The 13,079-nt window shown below is 41.9% G+C and overlaps 1 protein-coding gene across 3 annotated transcripts in view; it reads left to right on the forward strand.

Moving 5' to 3' along the window:
* Positions 1 to 13,079, forward strand: part of DLGAP1 (DLG associated protein 1) — a 774,858-nt gene that overhangs the window by 84,934 nt on the left and 676,845 nt on the right. For all 3 annotated transcript variants that reach the window (XM_089678097.1, XM_089678117.1, XM_089678128.1), the window contains exon 2: positions 7,619 to 7,691. The gene's annotated coding sequence lies outside the window, so the exon portion shown is untranslated. The remainder of the gene's footprint in view (positions 1 to 7,618; positions 7,692 to 13,079) is intronic.

Genomic DNA, 13,079 nt, shown 5'->3' on the forward strand with positions numbered 1-13,079 from the left:
AAAACAACTGCACGCCCCCGAGTCAACTATGGCTGTCACCTCCACGATCCTTTCTGGGAGCTGAAAGGAGAGGGGGACAACCAAGTACTGGGAGGGACTGATATTGCCAATAGAAAGGGAAGAAAAAGAGGTTGACTTACTCATTTTCAGAGGGCAGGATCGCACCATATGACCGGCTTCGCCGCAGTAAAGGCAGAGGTTCAGGGATCTTCTCCGCTGGTGTTCCTCGGGTGATAATTTAGGCCGAGCCAGACCCAGCTGCATTGGTTCTTGAGTGTCTCCGGACGGTGGGCTCTGAGTATTCAGTCTGGTTAGTGGACCGGGCCCTTGGACCGGAGCCCATGTATTTCCGCGACCCTGACCGGACCTCTCACATCTGCGTTCCCGCAGTCTCCGGTCGATTTGAATTGTCAGCGTAATAAGGTCTTCTAAGGACTCGGGTACCCCTACTCGGGCCAGCTCATCTTTCAGGGATTCTGAAAGACCCATACGGAACTGGTGCCGCAGAGCGACCTCGTTCCAGCGTGTGTCCCCCATCCAACGTCTAAATTCTGAGGCATACTCCTCCGCCGCCCTGCGGCCCTGTCTAAGCGTGTATAGCGTTGCTTCGGCGGAGGCTGCCCGCTGTGGGTCATCGTACAATGTGGCCATTGCCCCAAAAAAGTCATTTACCGTCCCCAGGTGAGGGTCACGGTTTTCCCTTAACCGATGGGCCTAGTCCTGGGGTTCGTCCTGTAATAGGGAGATGATAAATCCCACTTTAACCGATTCAGTCACGAAAGTGCGGGGTTGTAACTCAAAAAATAGGAGGCATGAATCACGAAAAGACCGGAAGCGAGTGTGGTCTCCGCGAAAACGTTCCGGCAAGGGTACTCGGGGTTCTGCCATTGCAGGTGAAGCAGACGCCCCTGTGGCTGGCTCAGCAGCCTCTCCAGCTGGAGGCGCAGAGTCAGAGGCCTGTGGGGTAGGATCAGATACCGAGAGGGTCTGGAAGCGGTTTTCCAGATGCATGCACTTGTCCTGCAAGGCCGCTATACCCTGTGTCAGGGCCGAAAGGTGCCTGCAAATCTCTTCCAGCGGGGCGGATCCTCCTCCAGGCTCAGTCATGGCCTTCTGGTACTGTAAGGGACCGCCTGGCGGTACCACTAGCGCTCCACTGATTAGGCGCTCCCAGGGCACGGAGTCTAAGCCCCAGGGTACTTGTTCACCAGAGCCCCTGATGGTGGGGATGGACTTGGAGTACCCGGAGACCAGGTCGTGGCTCCTGAGTACGCCTGTCAGTGGTAGGGGTATTCGCCAGGGGCGCGCCCTGCGCTGTCATTGGTGCCCGGCTTGCGACCGCGGTTCCTACTGCGCATGCGCAAGCCTGAATGCCGCGGTCGGCCAGGAACTGGTGCCCACGTCCCTGCAGAGAGCGGCGCACTGCGCCTGCGCCGGGATCCCTGACACCCTGTGTGCTGGTATCTGCTGTCCCTAAGTTGAGATAACAGGCTTTTTGAAATGTGACTAAGTTACGGCTATAGAGGTACATTCCTAGCTATTTGCGGCTGTAGTGTGTAACTGTTCTACACAACCTTCATGGCGACCTATGATTCTTGAAAAACATGGCCACCAGACACAGCTTTTTGTGTGCCCAGTACATGATATCAATACATCTCCCCCCCTTAGGTAGTTGCATTGGAGAGAACTGCAATTTCTCTCCTGACACAACTGACTCCTGTTGGCTCTGTTTGTCCTGACAATCCAGCAGCATTGCAATAGTTGCTGCCCTTCTTATGCTGTATGGTGAAATTCTACCTACCCCATCACACCTTCAGTGTCACTTAAAATTCTCCTTCCCCTTATCCTCTTCCTTTTTCTGTTGGGTTCCCCAAGGTTCTGTTCTTGGACCTCTCCTATTCTAGATCTACACCTCCTCCCTGGGTCAGATGATTGCCTCCAATGACTTTCAATACCATTTCTATGCTAAAGACACCCTAATATATCTCTCTACCCCCCCCCCCCCCCCAGCTCACTCCATCAGTCTCCTCACACATCATTCATCTACAAACAGACATATCAGCCTAGATGTCACAACACTTCTTGAATATCAATTCATCCAAAACCAAGCTCATAATATTTCCTCCCCAATGTGCCCCTTCCCCTGGCTTCTTTGTCAAAATCAACAGCTCAATTATCAACCTGTCCCTGCATGCCAAGGATCTAGGTGTAATCCTGGGCTCTGAACTATCCTTTCGGCCCCACATCCAATCACTGTCTCTTGCCACCTCAACCTTTGCAACATCTCTAAGATATGCCTCTTCTGAACCAATAACACCACAAAGCTTCTAACTCATTCCCTGGTCATCTCCCGCCTTGACTACTTCAGTTCATCATGAATGATGCCGCCAGACTCATCCACCTCACCAACCGCTCTGCTACTCCTCTCTGTCGTTCCCTCCACTGGCTTCCACTCACCCAATTAAATTTCAGAATACTAACAACAACTTACAAAGCCATCCACAACTAGGCCCCCCAGCTACATCACTAACCTTGTCTCAAAATACCAACCAAATTGTTCTCCTCATTCCTCCCAAGATCTCCTGCTGTTCAACTGCCTTGTTACCTCCTCCCATGCTCTCCTCCAGGACTTCTCCAGAGCCTTTCCCATCTTCTGGAACTCGCTACCTCAATGTGTCCGACTATGTCCTACTCTGTTCACTATTAGCCCATCACTGAAAATTTTTCAGAGAGGCCTATTCTGTCCCCACCTAACAACTGTACATGTATTTTCTCCATCAACCCATTCCCCACAGTTATTACCTTTTGTATCTCTTGACCCTTCTTCTTTGATTATAAGCTTCAACAAGCAGGGCCCTCTGATTCCTCCTGTATTGAATTGTATTGTAATTATACTGTCTGTCCTTATGTTGTAAGGTGCGGCATAAACTGTTGGCGCTATATAAGTCCTGTATAATAATAATAACTTTCAAAGTGCAAGGTCTATTTGCCTTCAGTAAATCAAACTCATGGCCTGAAAGCAAACAGCTTCTGTGATGTTCTTCCTTTTGAAATACCAAAGTGCTCTGTATTTAATTTTTATTGAAAAATATACCTAACCCACAACTATTATACATTGCCTTTAAACATGCTTGAAACAATTTAATTATGTGCAGCATATCAGCATGCCCACACCAAAACAGCAAAATTAGCTTAATATAAGAATTACTTTTTTAAAAAAAGACTAAATTAGAAACCTACCATTATTTGCACAATTCTCAAGCCAGAAGGAGAATTCTGGAGCACGTCAGGGCTTATGTAATAAGATAAATTAAGAACAATAGTATGCCATTATTTATACAATAGCATCCCCTTATAAAACAACTTCCTTTAGTTCTGGTACTGAAAATGACTACAAGTTGAATTCTAATTGGCTGCCAAGAATTACAATGCATCAGTTGTCTTTACATCATATTATTAAATAATATAAACCAACATATACAGCGCTTACATAAAAAGTGCACAATAAATAAAGTGCAAAACAATGAAAGTCCACATGTGATTCCTATAATTATGATGCAAACCAACAAATGTCCACATGTGATTCCTATTTTTATAACACAATAACGTTTATGAGAGACTGAATATATGTTCTACAAATTAGTCCATCATCCATAAAGTGCAACCGTTCTTCCACAACGGAGTGATATAATATAAAACTTCTGTGAAATAAAGTGCTTCATGTAAAATCCACCTCTTCCTGATTCTTGTGTTCCACTCCACCTGCGTGTACCACCATCACAGAAAACTCACCAGATAGCCTAGCCATGACCTTCTCAGTTAAGAATAGGTTTATATGCACTTGTTTATGTATATGGTATCCCCCATTCCAGTTTGTCAATCCACCATGCACCTCATTATAAGCTTCACCATAGGTATCATGTGTTAAAAGGGGAGAAGGAGACTTCAATAGTGTAAAATACCCTTTATTAAAATATTACATCAACATATCTAAAACCATCTGTAAATATGCTCACATTTCATAGTGCATTAAGCCCTGCACTTGGGTTTAAACATTCAATGTATTGCCCGTCTCTCTCTCAGAACGCTCCACACTACTTGCGTATCTCACCACTTCCAGGTCACCAGATCGTACCTTCTTGTAGCCCCGCCTTGACGTATGTTTCATCGGGCTGATGTCATCAGGCAGGCATTTATTGGTTTGCACCATAATTATAAGAATCACATGTGGACTTTTATTGTTTTGCACTTTATTGTGCATTTTTATGTAAGCGCTGTATGTCTTGGTTTATATGAATTATTGCACACTTTTTGTATATTACAGTAGCTATTGTGTAACAGGGGAGTCAATAGAGCGCAGGTGTTTTGGTTATATATATTATTAAATGGGTCAATTTATGCTCTCACATTGACAGTATTGAGTAGTTAAAAATCAGACATCCCTGAAGATAGTTTGTCAATTTGGGAATGAAATGCATATTCAATAGAAATTACCTGTCTGAATTGTGATATTGATCAATTAGTATCGTATAATGCAAATTATGAAATGTTCTAATAAATGTAACATAGTAACCATGGGTTTTTTCAGAGGTACTTCTTTTTGCCGTGGCCCTTGGTTGCCTATCATGCAGTTTTGTTGAATCATGTAGAGTCTTAGGCCTTGTTCACACCATATGTACAGAAAAACTGATGGAAAATGACGTGCAGATTTAGCTTGCAGAGACATCAGTTTACATCAGTTTTCATGCTCGCCTCAATGAGTTTTATATGCATTGCAGGTTATTGCGCAGAAAAAATCTGCACATGATGCTAGCTTTGTGGTGTGAACAGGGCACATAGAGAACAATTGATTTTGCTGTGCCCCTGCAAATCCCTGCAGATAAACTGACATCTCTGCACCATGGTGCGAACAAGCTCTAATTGCTTTATATTTTTCTTCTGTTGTGTAAAACCAAGTAGGGATCCAGCAGGTAAATCCATTTTTAAGTAGAAGGTGTTCCAGCTTAGCCATTGTCATTGATATCCAATTTGTTTAGCAGCAACATGCCTTGATTGTAAATGTGCAAATAAATAGGTATTTGGGATTGAAAATTTTTCCTTAAGGGTTTGAGACATCTTAAAAGTGATCTTTGTGAATAGTTAATGGGCATAATTTAAGCAGAGCTCCACCCAAAAGTGCAAGTTCCTCTTTAAGGACTGGTCCCCTGCTCCCCGTGGGGAATTGGCAGCTTTGGGGAGGGGGGGATGGGTATCCGATTTTGTCAAATACCCACTCCCACTTCTGCTCTAACAGCTTAGTGGATCCAAAGCAGAAGCTGTCCTCCCCCCTCACTCTCTGCAGTGTTCTGAGACATGTGACAGGTCCCATAATACTATGGGACCATTCACAATGCGCAGCTCTACTCATGCCGCAAGCTGTCAAAGCCGAGTGCACACACCTAAGATGCCGGTGCCGGGGAGAGATGGCTGATGAACCCAGCTAGTGTGAACACACCGCTGGATCGTGGGACAGGTGAGTGGCTGTTTCTTAAAAGTCAGCAACTACAGATTATTTTTCTCACCAGAGACTGGAGCTCCTCTTTCAGGTTATGAGTTACCCATCTTCCCACATCTGGTAATTTAAATAATTCCATAATAAGCAGTTTATGCCACAGAGGAGTATTGAGAAAGACATCTATTCTGCGCCCACAGATTGGAAATATTTTAAGAGACAGCTTTAATATAGATACTCCAGAACAAGGATATGGATAATTTCTTTAAGATTAAACAGCATTTCAAAGGTTTGCTTCAGTAGTCCTTGCGTGGGCACCATGCCATTATTTAGATTGGAAACATTCACCAATGTATAAGAGTCAGTTACACTGCAAGGTAATATCCCTGCAGATTAGGAAGGGCTAGACCAGTCTTTTTCAACCAGGGTGCCTTCATGTTTCTTCAGGGGTGCCTTGGCAAAATGCCTAAACATTGCCCAAAAATTGTAAAAAAAGCCAGCGGGTGGATCACGCATATTTTTTTAGTTACACAAAGCCACAGGCTTTCATTGTGCACCATTACAGCCTTCTAACCACTGGCATCCTAACAACCAGTGACTTCATTGGTTGATAAGGAGGACATAGGGCACCTGCATAACATCCTTGTTTGCTGCTCCCCTGCCCCCCTCTGTCAACATTGGGGTCACATTAGCTTAGTGAAGGAGAGAAACTGATGGAGAAGAGAAACAATGGAATACTAGTCAGTACCAGTGTGCAAAGGAGTATTTGCTTTGGAAGAAAAAGCATCTCAAACATTGGGTGTCCTACAAATATGGATGTTGATGCATTATGTAAAACTATTACTTTAATTTTTTACATTTTAGAATGTGGTGCCTTGAGATTGTGCAGAACTTTAAAAAGGTGCCTTGACTGTATAAAGGTTGAAAAACACTGGGCTAGACCACCACTTTGCATAGGTAGCTGGAGAGTTTCCAAGGAGATCCTAGGTGCATTAGGACCCCGGATAAAAGAAGACACTACAGCATTAATTTCTGAGACTATTTTCTTAGAGATATAAATTGGGACATTAAGTAACATATATAAAAAGGGTAGTTTGAAAAAAACATTTTAAATAGATTTACTACCCATTAGGTTTAGTGGCAGTTTAGTAATACAGTAGTAACACACTCCTTGTGCCATTGTATAAGGAAGTTCACATTATTATCAAGATAAGAATGTAAAGGGGACTGGATCTCAATTCCTCAGTAACAAAATTTAGACATTTTTAGGGTAATAGCAGGGGGTAAAGATGGTATATATTGTTGGTCTATTACAGAATTAATTACCTTATTCAAACGAAGTGCCAATATTTTTGTAAGTACCTTGTAAGGATTTTTAGCACGTTAATTAAGGATATACTGTAGGTCTCTAAGACGCACAAAATGTGGGATCCCTAGTTGATCTTGGTATTAAAACAACGTTTCTCTTAATGAAGCTGGCAAAGCTCCAGAATGGAAAGCGTAATTGTATGAAGTCAACAGTTTAGGAGTGAATTGTTCTTTATAAGTCAAATACCATTTGATGGGATAACCATCTAGAACAGGTGAGAAGGATGCAATAACCATATCTATTTCTTCTTCCGTAATAGGAAGATCCAGCATAGAAGCATTTTGTCTAGATAATTTGGGAACATTCATGTTTACTAAGTACTGGGATAAGGCACTTTTTCATATTTACCTGACTAAAATCTGGATAAAAGTCTTTAAGTTTGAATATATTATTTATGAAGTTATCAAATATTATTATTACTATACAGGATTTATATAGCACCAGCAGTTTGCACAACACTTTACACCATGAGGGCAGACAGTACTGTTGCAATGCAATTCAATACAGGAAGAATCAAAGGGCCCTGCTCGTTAGAGCTTACAATCTAAAAGAGAGGGTCAAGTGATCCAAAATGGGAAACTGAACGGTTTGCAGTAATCATAAAAGGAACAGTAGGTCACATCCTGGATTATTTAACATTTTGTGTTTATTATCGCTTTAAACATTTTCAATTTAATATCAGATAATTAATAAATGTATCAATATTATGCTGCCCTCTAGTTTATTTACTAATTGATACTATGTGTATTTTATTTCAGATACTCCTACTGCTTTTCTGCAGAATGCTGCTCATTGCTGCTTTTCCCTATCATAACTAAGATCATTTTTGCTGTAAGTAATTTATACATTTTTAATTATATTGGATATTTAATGTTAACTTAAAATGTGTTTACAGTGCATGTTTTAATGTAATGCAGATATGTTGGTAAACTATATTACAAAGTATGTATTACAGTGTGCTTTCAGCAATATGATATCTGACAACTGAGATGCTGACAAGAGGCTTTCAAAAATAGTATCACTTTCTTCTTGAATGAGGTTGTTGATTTTTCTAAAGCTTATTGTATTATGAGTTCAAAGGCATGGGTTCAGAATTGTGATGGGGAAATGGCTACATATATTTTTATTATTAAATAATGATAAATACATTTTGTTAATCAGAAGTATCAGCCCACTTTCATTAAAACAGATGAAAGTAAAGTCCACAATCTTGCCCACCCAGGGGTTTCAGTTGCACACAGCAATATAGGTAACAGAAAAATACCAAGCCACCTGCTGTTGCTTCATCAGTACCACTGCACTTTACATTGGTCCCTCACCTCATTCTCAGCTCTCCAGGCTCACTCAGGCTTGGCTACAGCACCTTGCTACACATGACCACCCCTGGCCTCTTGGTAGGGGTTGTCCTGACACCCTGGTCTCTCACATTTCTCTGAGATTTTGAGATTCTTTCAGTCCCCTGGACTCTTTCCTAGTTGCCTCAGCTCTCTCAGTCTTCCAGACACTCTCAGTCCCCCAGACTCTTTCAGCTGTCCCAATTCTCTCACTATGATGGGCATGGAATCTCCAACATAGAACGCTGTCTCCTGAGTAGATCACCTTTGTCTCAAGACAAGATCATAAGCCTGTCTTCAGATGGGAGCACACCTCCCTTTTGGTTGCAGCCTTGAGCTATTCCCAAGTCTTCATTATAAGGGCTGCGTTCACCTAGAAACATACCCTGCTGAACTTCAACAAAGCCAGGACACTAGGTTGGAGATTTCTTCCCACCCAGGACACTTTGAAATCTCCAAACTACAGAGCCCAATCTAGGAATCCATAGAGGTGTAAAAACGTTTTCTCCACTCACAATCGATACTCCAGAGTCCCACACTTTGCACATGTAAACATGTGAACCCTCTTTCCTTTTTCCAACCATTTTCACATTGGCAGGACCTCGTACTATGAAAAACATTATTGTTAACAGCATGCAAACATGATAGACATTTAGTCACAGCACATATAAAAGTCCAATACCCTTATCATCTAGAGTTATTTATCTGTCTTGAGTCTTATTGCCATTTGGGAAGGTAGAACATTTTTGGCACATCATGGATTAACATGGGGAACTGTGACCTCAGATAAACAGAAATAATTATATGCTGCAAGTGGAGGATGAGGGTTTGCTATACTATACACTGACTTGCTGGTCTAATCAACAGTTATCACAAACTGTATGATTAAAGCTGTATTCCAGGCAGATTTAAAAATGAAAATGAATGCAGTTATGTTCTCATTTAAAATAATTAAATGTATTTTTAACTGTAGCTAGAGTTAATACCTGAATTTGATTTGGTATCAGCCACCTGTAATACCCTGTACTAACACAGAGGCAGTACAGTGGCTTAGCGGTTAGCACTTCTGCCTTGCATTGGGGTCCCCAGTTTGTAGACAATATCTAATGTGACATTTCTCCCTGCTGTCACCTAAAATACCACCCCCACCACCATTCTTGCTTGCTGCCTTGCCCACTGCACTTCTCTCTACCTCTCTGCACTCCCTCCCCCCTGCACATCCCTGCATCAATCCTATACTATGGCTCCCCTGCAGCCTCCGGATTCCTTCCTCTGCACTTCTGCTGGCTCTCGGCGCAACAGTGGAGCCACAAAAGAAAAGAAAACACATCATTACATCCCCCCACCGCTGTTCCAACCCTCCATGCAGTGTCCCCATCCTCACCCAGCTCCTGGCACCTTTCCCGGCAGTGTAGCTGGCCAGCTTTCTCTCCCCTTTTCCGCTGGCAGCAGCTGTTGCTCAGGAGGAAGACCGCTGTAAGGATGGAGAGCGGGGGGGCTGATAAACTTGTGTTTATCAATGAACATAGAGAGTGATCGGTACCGATTGCTCCTATGTTCATTTATCACTGTGGTGTAGTAAACAGTGTTTACTCTGTTTATGAATGAATAGAAGCCTCTATGCAGAGACGTCTGCAGCTGAGGCTGCAGAGAAAGGGACTGAACTCTGTGTCTTCAGTCCCTTTCTCTGCCTCAAAAAAGAGACATCAGGGGTCTGTTTTAGACCTCTGACATCTCACTAAAGCCTCTCCCCCACCCCCACCCCTCCAAAAAAATTGTACAGATTGTTTAAAATAAAATTGTAAAAATATTAAAATATAAAATTAAGAATAAAATGTAAAAAATGTTATGGCCTTGTTCACACAGGGCATACACAGTGTACACCCCTGCAAAGCCATGTTTACCCACTGCACCGTGCACCCCAATGCAGGCAGTTCCATTGATGTCAGTTAGGATGCATCAACTGCACAGGAACAGCCAACACTCCCAATTGGACATCCATGTGGGTCCGGGTGCATGTCACCGAGCTCAACTGTCTATGTTCAGGGCTGTGCACCCATACGGATGTCAGATTGGAAGCAGCGGCTGTGTCCGAAACACCTGGGCTTCCCCATACAAGTAAACACAGCCCTTCACGGGCATACACTTTAATACGCCCATGTGAATGAGGCCTTTGTAAGAATCTAGTAGTAATTTTGTAAGGTATATTGTGTTTGTGTCCGCTAATATTGATTTTTGAGTATTTTTTGTGTAAATAGTGATTTGATAAACATTTGTGCAACTATTGCGGGGCCTAAAAGTTCAGTAGCATTATTCTACAGGTCATGTGCTTTCAGAAAATGTATGGTTTGTCTGGTCTGACAAACTCTGAAAGCTGTAAGTGGAAAATGATAACCACAGATTTTTAGAGTAAATTGTGTTTATTTACAGTTTTACGCATCCCCAGTTTTCACCAAAAGATGCTATTTATAATTTACAAATATTTGTTATGTGTTAACTCAATGCAGCTTTAGCTTCTATATTTAGCAGGAATTTTGTACGTTTTTCTATGTTTGCATCCGCGAATAAGAATTTTTATAGCAAATATATTGTTTTGATTATTTCTACTGGTCCTATTCAGTAAGAAAATGCATGGTATGGCGTTTGGTGGTGGTGGTGGTGGGGGGGGGGGGGTCTTTAAGAAACTCTGAAAGCTCTAGGGAAAATATTAAAAAAAAACTATGGAAAAGCTGCAAAAATGGTCTGGCCACCTGAGTTTAAAAGTAGAGCACAGGGCCTGGCTACAATATTATTAAACAAATATTACTTGGCAATCATTTACATTCCATTCAGTTGAAATAAAACTGTTTATACCATTGGGTTCCTGTATGTGAAGTGTGATTCAGACTTCTGGCCCCTACATCACTGCTGTCTTCTGTAAAAACATAGGAGCTGGTGGATGCAACCACAGGAGATCAGGCATCTGAAAGTGTGTGAGACACTAAAAGATACTTAAGTTAGCATAGACAATTTTTACTTCTTTGATTTCTAGGTATTGCCTTTTTTTAAATCTGGCAACAGAGTAACTTTAACATTTAATACTTAAAATGGTTGAAAACCTTGGAAATGAAAAATTAACAAGCCCTATCCTTCTATTGTGTGTACTTGCCTGGATCCAAAGCACCTCCTGTGATTTATATCTGCTCTCTCTTTCCTTTGCTATCTGCATGACTGCCAAGACCAGATAAACCAAGGAGAAGTCCTCATCCCCTCTCCAGCACACAGCAGGTGATTGAGAGCCTCAGCTGTGCATATTTTCCACTGAGATTGTGCAGAGGGGGTGTGTCCTTTCTCTTCACTCAAGCCTCAGATCACAATCAGCCCCCTGCTGTATGCTGTACAGTGTGTAATGTTAGATCCCCACCCCCTGCTTTCTGGAGCTCAGAAATTCTGTGTAACGTGTACTTTAGGAGGCTGTAATGAAGAGAGGGCTACAGGTAAACAGGTCCAACTTATGTAGGAAGATTTCTTTAACCTCCGTGTATCAGCTGTGGCTAGTTAAGTCAGTGGGTCGATGTAAGCGTTTACAACCACTTTAACCCCTTACACTTAACCTAGCCTTATTCTGTGGCATTTTCACTTCAGCCTGAGCCAGGATGCCCTCTGTAAATGGCTAACAGCCCTGTGTCAATATTATGCGGCACACAGGCCCTGGAGCCTAAAGAAACCTCTCAACAGTACCTGCACAATATTTTATAAACTCACTAAGAAAGCTTTTCAAGGTGCTTTTGAGTAGGTCTTCAACTTCTTGTCCATATGTTGGGAACAGCTAAGATTAAAATTACAGTTAAAGTGAAACTTCACTCTCTCTCAGTCAACATTGACTATTTTTAATCCTTATGCTGCTAGCATTAATAAACAGATGGGAAAGGATATCATATTTACTTGTGTTAAACTTTTTTTTTTTACATTTCTTCAGTAACTTTATGGTTTCCATGCCTAGGAAAATTGTCATACATCCCAGCAGTCTTCAGAAAGGGAGGGAGGGTTCTCAGCTCCGCCAATGCCTGAGCTAAGGGCAGATGGATTCTGGTAAATGCTTCATGAATAATCTGCCCTTACGTAAGATGGCCACTGCCAGAAATGCCAGGGGCTGTTTTTCAAAATGATTTATTAGGAAAATAAAGCATGGAGACATGGATGAATGGGTGAATTTGCATTGAATATTAACAATGAATTAAATATCGTTTTTGGTTCGTGGTGCTCAAATGCAGTGCAGTTCCACTGTCCCATGGCTGAGAATTGTCGCTATTCTTTCACGTTTTCCTGATTTATGGATATAACATTTTGGCTATACTTTGGACAAACTCAGCAGATTCAAAATGCAAGCTTTAAAAGCACTTTTGGTCTCTTCATCAAGCACAACTCTGCTCTATTGGATTGAAAAAAACAGAGTAAAAGAGAATTACATAGGGAGAAGAGACATGAACGGCCATTAAAAATGAAACAGAGCACAGATTTAGGAGCAAAGACAGAACACATGAATAGGCAAACAGAACACGGCAAAAAACTAATGTTATTCCACTTATGGCACTTATTACAATTTTTTCTTTGTTAAGTCACTACATTTAGGTAAGTGTCTTTGACAGAAGCACAGTTACACTACATGAACAGACACACCAACTTCCTGACTTTGTGTGTAAAGACATAAATACCATAAAAAATTCAAGACATCACTTTCAGAACTTGTCAGACTACCCACTGGGTTAGGATTTGTAAGGTACCATACATTTTGCAGCTCTACAAAACCAACAATACATACAGACAAAGTTGAAAAATTACAGCAAAGTTCCCTTGCATAGAATCAAGTAAACAATAAAGAGTTGCGATCTCAAACTTTTACTGG

Source organism: Staurois parvus, unplaced genomic scaffold, assembly GCF_062004578.1.
Source record: "Staurois parvus isolate SC_StPar_1 unplaced genomic scaffold, SC_StPar_1.0 ptg000015l, whole genome shotgun sequence".
Classification (NCBI taxonomy): Eukaryota; Metazoa; Chordata; class Amphibia; order Anura; family Ranidae; genus Staurois; species Staurois parvus.